Source organism: Bos taurus, chromosome 14 (genome assembly GCF_002263795.3).
Source record: "Bos taurus isolate L1 Dominette 01449 registration number 42190680 breed Hereford chromosome 14, ARS-UCD2.0, whole genome shotgun sequence".
Taxonomy (NCBI): Eukaryota; Metazoa; Chordata; class Mammalia; order Artiodactyla; family Bovidae; genus Bos; species Bos taurus.
Genome location: NC_037341.1, coordinates 31,180,560 through 31,192,623, shown reverse-complemented (window position 1 = coordinate 31,192,623; position 12,064 = coordinate 31,180,560). Strand labels below are relative to the sequence as shown.

Here is a 12,064-nt window from a genome sequence, read left to right as displayed (position 1 = left end):
GAGGCCCAGTTTTACTCTCTGGAGATACTCTGAACAAGGCAGACCTTGTAAATTCTCTAAACAATGGAGTCTAAAGCTAAGTTAACAAGAACCTAAGTATACTGCTGTGAAGGGAGAATTAAAGTGGCTGGGAACTACGCCAAAGCCTTTGACTGTGTAGATCACAACAAACTGTGGAAAATTCTGAAAGAGATGGGAATATCAGACCACCTGATCTGTATGCAGGTCAGGAAGCAACAGTTAGAACCGGACATGGAACAATAGACTGGGTCCAAATAGGAAAAGGAGTGTGTCAAGGCTGTATATTGTCACCCTGTTTATTTAACTTAATATGCAGAGTACATCATGAGAAACACTGGGCTAGAGGAAGCACAAGCTGGAATCAAGATTTCTGTGAGAAATATCAATAACCTCAGATATGCAGATGACACCACCCTTATGGCAGAAAGTGAAGAAGAACTAAAGAGCCTCTTAATGAAAGTGAAAAAGGAGAGTGAAAAAGTTGGCTTAAAGTTCAACATTCAGAAAACTAAGATCATAGCATCCGGTTCCATCACTTTATGGCAAATAGATGGGGAAACAATGGCTGACTTTATTTTTCTGGGCTCCAAAATCACTGCAGATGGTGATTGCAGCCATGAAATTAAAAGACGCTTACTCCTTGGAAGGAAAGTTATGACCAACCTGGACAGCATATTCAAAAGCAGAGACATTACTTTGTCAACAAAGGTCCATCTAGTCAAGGCTATGGTTTTTCCAGTGGTCATGTATGGATGTGAGAGTTGGACTATAAAGAAAGCTAAGCGCCAAAGAATTGATGCTTTTGAACTGTGTGTTGGAGAAGACTCTTGAGAGTCCCTTGGACTGCAAGGAGATCCAACCAGTCCATCCTAAAGGAGATCAGTCCTGAGTGTTCACTGGAAGGACTGATGTTGAAGCTGAAAAACTCCAATACTTTAGCCACCTGATGCAAAGAGCTGACTCATTTGAAAAGACCTTGATGCTGGGAAAAATTGAGGGCAGGAAGAGAAGGGGACAATGGAGGATGAGATGGTTGGATGGCATCACCAACACAATGGACATGGGTTTGGATGGAGTTGGTGATGGATAGGGAGGCCTGGCATGCTGTGGTTCATGGGGTCACAAAGTGTTGGACACAACTAAGCGACTGAACTGAACTGAACTGCTCCTTGGAAGAAAAGCTATGACCAACCTAGACAGCATATTAAAAAGCAGACACATTGATAACAAAGGTCCGTCTAGTCAAAGCTATGGTTTTTCCAATAGTCATGTATGGATGTGAGAAAAGGCAATAAAGTGATAGCTTTTATATACATATAATTGGGCTTCCCTTGTGGCTCAGTTGGTAAAGAATCTGCCTACCATACAGGAGACCTGGGTTCAATTCCTGGGTCAGGAAGATCCCCTGGAGAAGGAAAGGCCAACCCACTCCAGTATTCTTGCCTGGAGAATCCTATGGACAGAGGAGCCTGGCAGGCTATATAGTCCATGGGGTTGTAAGAGTCAGACATGACTTAGCGACTAAACCACCACTAAAGAAAGCTAAGCGCTGAAGAACAGATGCTTTTAAACTGTGGTGTTAGAGAAGACTCTTGAGAGTCACTTGGACTGCAAGGAGATCAAACCAGTCAATCCTAAAGGAAATCAGTCCTCAATATTCATTGGAAGGACTGATGCTGAAGCTGAAACTCCAGTACTTTGGCCACCTGATGCGAAGAACTGACTCACTGGAAAAGACCATGATGCTGAGAAAGATTGAAGGCAGGAGGAGAAGGGGATGACAGAGGATAAGATAGTTGGATGGCGTCACCAACTCAATGGACATGAGTTTGAGCAAGCTCCGGGAGTTATTGATAGACAGGGAAGCCTGGCGTGCTGCAATCCATGGGGTCGCAAAGAATCAGACATAACTAAGTGACTGAACTGAACAGAAGAATTCTCAGGAGGAAAATCCCCCAAAGAGGAGCTACCCCAGTAAACTTCCTGAAGGAAGTAACCTGACATTAAGCTGAAATTTGAAAGATAGAACTAGCCAGGAAAAAAACAGGTGATTACTTTTCCAAGCAAAGAGTATAGTGATATGTGGAAGGCCTGAGGCAGAGAGCAAGAATCTAGAACCATTAAGAACTGAGATTCAGTTAGACCTGAGAGTGGAGTAGTACATGGGGAGTAACAATCGATGACTTTAGTCAATAAGGTAAGTACAGATCCTGCAGGGGCCTTTTGGACTTTATCCTAATCGCACTAGGGAGTTACGAGAGTTTTAAGCAACAGAAATGTATTACACTGATGTTTCTAAGAGCACTAGGTTAAGTTTTGACGAGGGCTAGATGAGATCAGATGAGATGATTTGTGGAAATAAAAAATGAAAAGAGGGCCCAAGACATGACAAACATCAGGTGTAAAATGGTTAGTGGAAGAGGAAACCACAGAGCAGAGAAGAAATCTTTAAGAAGTAATTTATGAGTGACTTCACGTGTGGCCCAGAGGTCAAGGAAAACAAAGTCTTAAAGTTTTTCATTAGATTTACCAATGAAGTGGTCTTTAGTAAAATGAGGAAGCCAATTAACATTAGTATCCAAATACTTTCTCAGATAGTTGATGATACAGCAGCATTTTTGGTCTCATTTTATACTCCTTTAAATAAAAGCAGGCATCCCAGTTTCAGATGGCTCAACCTGACCTTCATTTTTAGGCCCTTTTAAAATAAAGGATGACTGCCCCCGATGAGTGGGGTTTTCCAGGTGGCGCTGATGGTAAAAAAACCTGACTGCCAGTGCAAGAGACATAGGAGACGCAGATTCAGTCCCTGGGTCAGGAAGATCCCTCAGAGGAGCCCACTCCAGTGTTCTTGCCTGGCGAATCCCATGGACAGGGGAGCCGGGTGGATGACAGTCCATGGGGTCGCAAAGAGTCAGACACAACTGAAGCAACCAAACACACATGCACGCCCCCAATAAGCAGCTAAAATCTGTTTACTGCCACAGCCTTCAGTGATACCAACTCATACTGAGCCATTCAATTAGAAACAATAACAAAGTCATTGAGGTTTCTCTGACAGACAAGATTGAAGGCTTAAAGTTTTGACATGCAAGAGTATGGAGTCAATGAAGTCACCATGCAAACAAACTCACAGTTTTCATTCTAAGATGTGAATACTATTATCCATATTTAATTTGACATTGGTGATCTAATCAATTGAGTCATCTTGGTGTGATGGGAAATGTCTAGCTAACAACAAAGAGAACTGCCAGAAAAAAAAACTTGTCAGTCCTAACTTCACTGGACTCAGTATTTCAGCTATTATGCCTTGGTTGCAAGTAGCAACAAAAGCAAACAAAAACAGTTGCTTGAACAGAGATTGCTGGTTCACCTAACGTCAGAGTCTAAAATCATACTTGGCTTAGGCATAGTTGTATTAGGCTTCTGGTAATGGTTCCCAAGCTCTGCCCTCCACATGCTGACCTAAGTCTCAAGCTGGATACCTCCCAAATGGCTGCACACCACACCATCTAGTCACTGGAAAGAGCTGCTCACGGCTGTCACAATAAGGTTCTGTCTTCACTCTGGCTAACTAGGGTCATGAAGAGCTACCCTTGGGATTATATATAGTGACTGGTTTAGACCAATTAAGTTTATTTATATATGATTATTTATATACATATAATTTATATGATTATTTATAGTGACTGGTTTAGACTAATTAAGGGCAACCCCTGCAGCTGGAAGTGGGGTCAATAATATACCAAATTCATGACTACTACGCACAGAGGCTAAACTGATACCGCAGAGACAACAAACGATGTCCCCTCTGCTTTATAGTCCAGTCCACGTGAAAATAGCCCCAGAAAAGAGTAGTTGCATTTTATTGTAAATGCAGTTACTTTATTAAGAAGCAAGAACCTTTATTAATATTTCTGAAGTATATTTTTAAAATTTTAATGTATTGTCATGAACATTTTTGGTATAAGTGATCCAATTCATAATACTGAGATTTTAGGAAATCAAGGCTCAATTTGCAGCCATCGTTATTCAGAAACTAAGTCATGAATTGGCATTGCCTTTTCCTACAGATTATTATCTTATAGCCTTGAGCTATTCAGGAGTTAAAAAGGCCATTTTCTAAGAAGTCTGGTTTTTGTTCGGCTTCAAGTTTTTTCAGAGATAATTTCTCAAGCTCTTTGGTGATTACAGGGAATGTCAATCATCATCAAAAATTTAACCCCAACATCCAAGTAATAAAGCCAGAGCCTGAAGCACAGGCTGGAGCAGAGATGGAAAGAGAAGTCAATGGTTATGCACTGGGGATTGGGACCCATGAAGGGACAGCGAGATCCCAGAACTAAAGCTGCTCCAAATTTTCCAGATTGTTTTAATATCTCAAGGTCCTAGTTCCAAACAATTCATCTCAAGGTACCAGCTCCAAACAGTTTGACAACATTAACTTCTATATATATTGTTGAGACTTTATGCATTTAGTATCATTTTAGGTTACACTGTCCAGTTATAGAAGGACTTCAATCTACACATTTTATTTATCAATTAACAATAAGATACCACACGAGTTATTCTGAAATCAACTGTACTGCCAAGAACAAACAGCCAAAAGGGGCAGAGAAACCATTTGCACTCTGCTGTTTCTGAATTTGGAAAATCAGCTCTGAAACCAAACATCACGTGCTTCATCTGAGGGATCAAGTCTGAAGACTGTTGTTACAAATTAGTATGACTACCTGGTATTCAGGGTTTTGAAAAATCACTGCATCACACAATAGAATAATAAACTGCCCTATAGTGCAGCCACTTGAAAATAAACACTGAAGAGCAGGAGCGTAAGTAACTTTACAGTGAGTCAGAGGGACTGTTTGGGTGTTGGAGAGCTGCATATTGCAGAGGTTTCAGAGTTTCCAAAAACCGTTCTGTGAGTGATGAGGTACAGATGCATAAGTCATGCATGCAGAGAAGAGTTCATTTATATTACTAAGTCTGCACTGTATCCACATGCAGCTGACTAAAATGAACGGAACACAGACTGTTGAGTTTCCAAAGTTTCTTTCTAAATTTCTGGATTGTTTTAACTATAAACTCCAAAGAGATGCACATGGGTGAGCAATGTGGTTTTTTGTTTTTTGAAGATATAAAAATATACTACACCGAATGATGGCTCTTGGGTTTTGCTCCTCTGTTTGATATAAAGGTTGATTATATTAAATTATGATAGGGTAATTATTTCACTCATTGTTTAATAATTGATGTGTCTATGTCACTACATTTGAAAACTAAATATCGAGTTGTATGTTCTCTCATTCTAGTCTATCTTCAATACAAGTTTTAGCCGCAGATAAATTTATCTCCTTAGAGTCAAATGCTAGTTTAAGGACTTCAAGTAATCAGTCTGTTCTGAAGTAATCAGTTTGTAAGTTTCTAAAAATTTCTAACCCGTCTATCCAAATATTACTGGAAGAAATGCCATTTATCTTTATAAAGTTATGATCTACTTATTTTAGAAAACTAGTAACACAAAAATCAGGTCAACTGTAACCAGACTGGTGTGTTTAAACTTTTGATCTCAGAAATCAGAATATTACAAAAATAAAATAAGGAACTCTGTCATTTCAGGTCAAATTTGGGAGGAAACAGCTAAAATCATAGCTTGATAACTAACACCAATGATTAATTGCTTTTTCAACATGTGGATTATCCTGGTGCCAAAAATTATGGAACAATTGCCTAACAAATTGGAGAGTCCCTGATGTCAGTACTCGTATTTTCTTTGGATTATACTAAGCAATTATGCTAAACTTTCTAATGACTGAGTAAAATGGTATTGTGCCTTGGGGCACATTTTGATGAACTGCAGTTGTACTTTTCATAACGAAAGAGGAATATGCATAAAGCAATATATTTTTAAGAACAGAGCTTTGTGACCTTTATGTTAGGTTATAAGGGGGTTATAAATATCTATTACATAACTATGAATATGTTTACCATTACAAAACATAACTTTAAACTACTTTCCTTCCTTCCTGAAAATTTAAGTTTGTATAAGTACATCTCTAAATAAATGTTTTATTTAAATGTTCATTTTTGTTCCTAGAATTTTCACTTTATACTCCATGCTCAATGTATTATTTAAATAAACTTCAATTTATTATTTATATTATAGATGATACTAAATAAGTCCTTTAAAACATGTATGTGTTTAGCTTTAAATCTTCAACTCCTATGTAATCCTATCATTTCTTGCATGTGTTTCTAGTATACTTGAGGATATTAAGATTCTGGGCTTAAATAAAATAACACAAATTAGACTAAATAAAAAATTAATTTATGGTCTTATATGAGAGGGCATACCATGTTGAATAATTACAATCATCTGAAAAGTTCTATACCTTCAGAGAAGTTAACTTGATATGCCACCAATGTAAAAGCTATATACAAACATCACTTTCCAAGGGAGATTATTTTTTAAGTTTCTTTTTTTTTTTTTTTAATTTTTTATTTTTTAAGTTTCTAACTAGTCTTAATATTCAAGGTAAAACAACACATTACCTAAAACTAAGGAAATGTGGACTGTTGAAATAGTAATTCATTTAGACAGACATCAATACTATGGATTTCTAGTTATCTCAAAATAGTTCTAAAAATAGTTTATTAACAAGTGCCTTAAGCTATTATGGGAAATAGTATGGAGATTTCTCAAAAAACCTAAAAACAGAACTACCATATGACCCAGCAATCCCCTCCTGGGTATATACCTGAAAAAAACAAAAACACTAATTGCACCCCAATGTTTATCATAGCATTATTTACATTGTCTAGATATAGAAGCATTTATGTCCATCAATAGATGAATGGATAAAGAAGTGGTGTATATGTGTATGTGTGTATATATATATTTTATATATATATATATATATACATAATATATATTTTCAACAACATGGATGCACATGAAGGGTATTAGGCTAAATGAAATGTCAGAGAAAGACAAATACTGTATGATACCAGGATGATACTATATGATATCACTTGTATGTGAAATCTAAAAAATATAACAAACTAGTTACTAAAACAAAAAGCAGACTCACAGATATAGAAAAGCAGTGGGGAGTGGAAAGGGTTAGGACTACTATGATTAAATAAGCTGCAGGATATATTGTACAACACAGGGAATATAGCCAATATTTTGATAACTATAAATGGAGTACAACCATTAAAAATTGTTATATTATATACCTATAACTATTATAATATTGTATATTGGGACTTCCCTAGTGGTCCAGTGGCTAAGACTCCACGCACCAAATGTAAGAGGGCTGGGTTTACCCCTAGTCAAGGAACCAGACTCCACATGCTGCAATTAAAGATTCCACCTGCCACAATGAAGACAGAAGATCCCACATGCAGCAACTAAGACCCACACAGCCAAATAAATAAAAATACTATATAGCAACTATAACTCAGCTTAAAAAATGCTTTATTTCAGTAAAGAACAGACTGAAACAAAAGCTCTATTAAATTTGGGATTTGGGAGCACAAGTTGAAATTACACTTTCTAATTCTCAGGCTCCTGCTAAAACATCTTTGATAATACTATATTCATTACATTAATATCACACTATAAGAACATTACATGTAGTTGGTAAGTATCTGTTCAATCAAGAAATAAATGCAATGGACATTTCAGTTTACTCTTAAGAAACATTAACAATATATGTTTTTAGGATGACAAAATTAAATATGTATGCCTTTTTATGCGAAGCTGACTTCTTTCACTGTTAAGATTATGATAAAATGAAAATCTTTTCCCAAACTTCTTAGCAGATTTAAAACAAGAGTGAAAAAACGCTTTTTAAAATTTTTCAATAAAGGATCACTACTGCAGAAATATGCAAATGGAAATGCACACTAGTAAAAAAAAAAAAATTGACAACAAAAAAAGCACCAGTCATTTTCAAAACAAACAAGAAGGATGAAACCCTTTTCAAACACATAAACAATCTGCCTGCCAATGCAGGAGACACAAGAGATGCGTGTTCAATCTCTGGGTCAGGACCAGCCCCTGGAAAAGGGAATGGCTACATATTCCAGTACTCTTGCCTGGAAAATTTCATGGACAGAGGAGCCTTGTGAGCTATAGTCCATGGGGCCGCAAAGAGTCAAACACGACTGAGCACACACACAGACACACACAACCAAAAAAGCAGACAGGAGCCAAAAAACAAAACAACTAAATACAAATATACAAGACATTTTCAATGATTTTCACAAACTGTTTTGAAAGACACAGGACTACAGTGTATTACATTGCTTAGTTTTGCTCTTAGCCTCAATCCATCATCAACTAATTAAACTTTTGCTGAACTTATTATTGGCCTGATAAACTTAAGCAGTGTCTTGGAACTCTATTAGAAGACAGAGGTTCCCCACCCGTGGTTCAAGAGACAAAATTTTTTTTTAATTCCTAAAACATAAGCAATGAACTGTTCCTGAAACCTAAACTTTTTCCAAAATTATAAGTCCTTTTCTTGCAAATGCTTCCTGAAAGACTCAAACTAAAGTGTTAGGCTCTACTGACACTAGATGTTTCAGGAATCTTCATTCCTGAATAAAACATAATAAAACATTGCTTCAATTAGAACATCTGTGGCAATATTAACAAAAATACTTTCCAGAAAACATTTTTACTCTAAAATACATTACTAAAATATAATTAGATATAAATGTGACTTTAAGATAATGAAACTGATTTGCAGCTTAGAGAGCTTAATTTACAGTCACATCTAATATAACTTTAAAAATATAACTTGAGAAACTTTAGTGTACTAACATTAAAAGAACTTTTAAAAAATTAATAGAACTTGTTAAAGTCCTTTCCAGTCCATTCTTAGGTACTGATGAAAGCATGGTTAGACTGCTGGATTTAAAGTCATTTCTGAGCTTAAGTGGACTTGATGTGCTGACTCTACATGGTGATACTAATAATATATGAGAATCCTGGAGATGGCTCTCAGGCTCTTCTTTGGGTAGCAGGGTCGACTGTGGGCAAGACAGAAACTAGAGAAGGCAGAGCAGATGTGTGAAGGATACAAATGAGTTCAATTCTTGACAGGTTCAGGGGGTTTTTTGGCCTCTGGGACATTCATATTCATGTGGAATGAGTGTCAGGCAGCTGGCTGGATGCATAGGTCTGGAACTCAAGAGAAATACCTTGGTTCGTTTTATTTAGAATTTATATAATCATCAACCAGCCACCTGGGAACTTGTTGGATTAAAAAATTAGTGATTCAACCATTTTAAACTATTTTAATATTAGCTGTCTCAAAGAGATTTTCTCTTCTACAAAGAGCAGAATCCAATATGAACATTCAGAATATAATAATTCTTAAAAACCTTGATAACTAAAAAAAAAAAAGAAAAATTAAACAGCCATAATCCCACCACCAAAAAATAACCACAATTAAATATTTTGGGATATAGATATAAGAATATATGTATCTAATTCTATACATGTACAGACACAGATGGGCTTCCCTGGTGGCTCACTGGTAAAACTTGCCAATGCAGGAGACACGAATTTGATTCCTGGGTTGGGAAGATCCCCTGGAGCGTGGAACAGCAGCCCACTCCAGTGTTCTTGCCTGGAGAATCCCATGGACAGAGGAGCCTGGTGGGCTACAGTCCATAAGGTCGAAAAGAGTCGGACACAACTTAGCAACTAAAGAATATAGACACAAACATAGATATATTTCCTTTCAGACATGTAAATATATATATATATAATATTTCCACAATTGAGCTCATACTCCTTTTACAATGACATATGAAACTGATATAATACAAAGATTAACAGAGCAACTGGTTTTCAATGAGGCGTTGCTAAACATGTTTCTCGTAAAATAATGTTAGCAAATTCAATGAGGGCTACACAGAGGAATAGGATGGCCCTGCATATACTGCCGGATCTATTGTTCCCAAATAACCTTTAAAATAGATAAGAACAACCTTGGTTTGTGCTGTAGTGTTTTAGCCATATTGTTCTGATCATTCTTTTACATCATCATATCCTTCTGTAGCTGTTCATTCACTTAGATACCCGCCTTCTACAATTCTTTCCCTAGCATCTGAATCTAATTTACTGGTTTTTGAATCGCTAATTATTTGTTCTTCTCAGAACAGATCTTAACCTCTGACACATCTTTCTCTGATAACTAGCTTTGCTTCCCTTTTCCATTCAAACTAGCTGGCTTAGTTATTAACTTGTTTGTCCCTTCTGTCCTCCCTCACCACCAGTTATGACTCCATGGTTTAAATGATTAGCTCTATTCTGGAAACTACTGAACCTTTTACCTCACATTTAACATGTGTAAACAAAATTCATCCACTTCCACCCAAATTACTTGTCACCCTCTCCAGTATTGTTCCTTTATCTTAACTAACAACCAGGAATTATCTCCAATTTCTCCCTCCCCTTATCCTATCCTTTCTCTCTTTATTAAATCATGCTTCAAGATGCCTCCTAAATTTGTTCGTTCCATGTCACTTTCTTTGCCTTAACCCTAATCCAGACCAACACTACTTCACAACTGGACAATAGCAACAATGTCCTGAATGGGGTTAGGACATCTGTCCCTATCCCCCTGTCCCTCTTTCTAGGCTACTCTTACTGAAACAGTCAGTGAAACATAAGAAGGGGAAACCTTTGCTTGAAAGTAGGAGCTCAAGGCTAAATTCTCTCTCTGCCACCTCAGATAACACCTTCAGCATATTTCTTTCCTCTCTCTAGGTTCTGAGAATTTCCTTATCTGCAAAATGGTAAGTTGGACTGTTCACATGGGCTCCAAGCCACCTGGTAATTCTAACAATCTTCTACTCTGACACTTCTTTGTTCAGAACAGCAATGACTTTTCCACTGTACTCCCACCCTAAAGATCAGAGCTATTACAGTTTTCCAGCTCGTAGAGTCCTTAATGCAGATTGCTCACTTTACCAAATCCCTAATGAGCCCCCTTTCCAAGAAACTGCCCGCGAAGTGGAGACGCGTGAGCAAAGCAGATACATTACTTTGCCAACAAAGGTCCGTCTAGTCAAAGCTATGGTTTTCCCAGTAGTCATGTATGGATGTGAGAGTTGGACTATAAAGAAAGCTAAGCACCGAAGAATTGATGCTTTTGAACTGTGGTGTTGGAGAAGACTCTTTAGAGTCCCATGGACTGAAAGGAGATCAAACAAGTCAATCCTCAAGGAAATCAGATATTCATTGGAAGGACTGATGCAGAAGCCAAAACTCCAATGCTCTGGTCACCTGATGAGAAGAACTGACTCACTGGAAAAGACCGTGATGCTGGGAAAGATCGAAGGCAGGATGAGAAGGGGACGATAGAGTGAGATGGTTGGATGGCATCACCAACCTGATGGACATGAGTTTGAGCAAGCTCCAGGAGTTGGTGATGGACAGGAAAGCCTGGCTTGCTGCAGTCCATGTGGCTGTAAAGAGTCGGACACTACTGAGCAACTGAACTGAATGAACTCCAGTCTTTCCATTGTCAATGTCAGTTTCTTGTTCTATTGTTCTTCTTCTCCTTCATTTGCACATTATGTATTTTCTAAATACTTGGGGGTGACTGTTAAGGTACAAGGCATTTTGCCAGGTCCTGGGAATGGCAAGGTAAAAGGTAAATAATCTTTACCCCCAAAGAATTTACTGTCTTATTGGAGATATGGGTAACAAACATATTGTAGTGTGTTTGTGCTATACTAAAGAAGTTACCACATCCCAGTGGTCGGGGGTGGGGGACGGATAAAAGTATCACTTAACGAGACTGAGAACCTATGAAGGCTTCAGGAAAAAAAGAAATGTGCTAATTCCAAGCTGATTCCTTGAATCTCAAAAGGCAAAGTAAGAATTGAGAAAGGGATAAATTTTTTTTACAACAGGGCATACAGGGCCAAATGCCAAACTGTAAATACTGAAGAGAGCAAGAGGCAAGCAGTGAAACTGGTCATTATAAACGGACTGGACAGTCACCCTGAAGAGTTT

The 12,064-nt window shown here is 37.6% G+C and overlaps 1 protein-coding gene across 1 annotated transcript in view; it reads left to right on the top strand.

Annotated features, from left to right (window-relative positions):
* The first annotated feature begins 10,818 nt into the window (after positions 1-10,818).
* The window catches only part of PPP1R42 (protein phosphatase 1 regulatory subunit 42), a 46,423-nt gene continuing 45,177 nt past the window's right edge, over positions 10,819-12,064 (top strand). The window contains exon 1 of the mRNA XM_059893151.1: positions 10,819-10,839. The gene's annotated coding sequence lies outside the window, so the exon portion shown is untranslated. The remainder of the gene's footprint in view (positions 10,840-12,064) is intronic.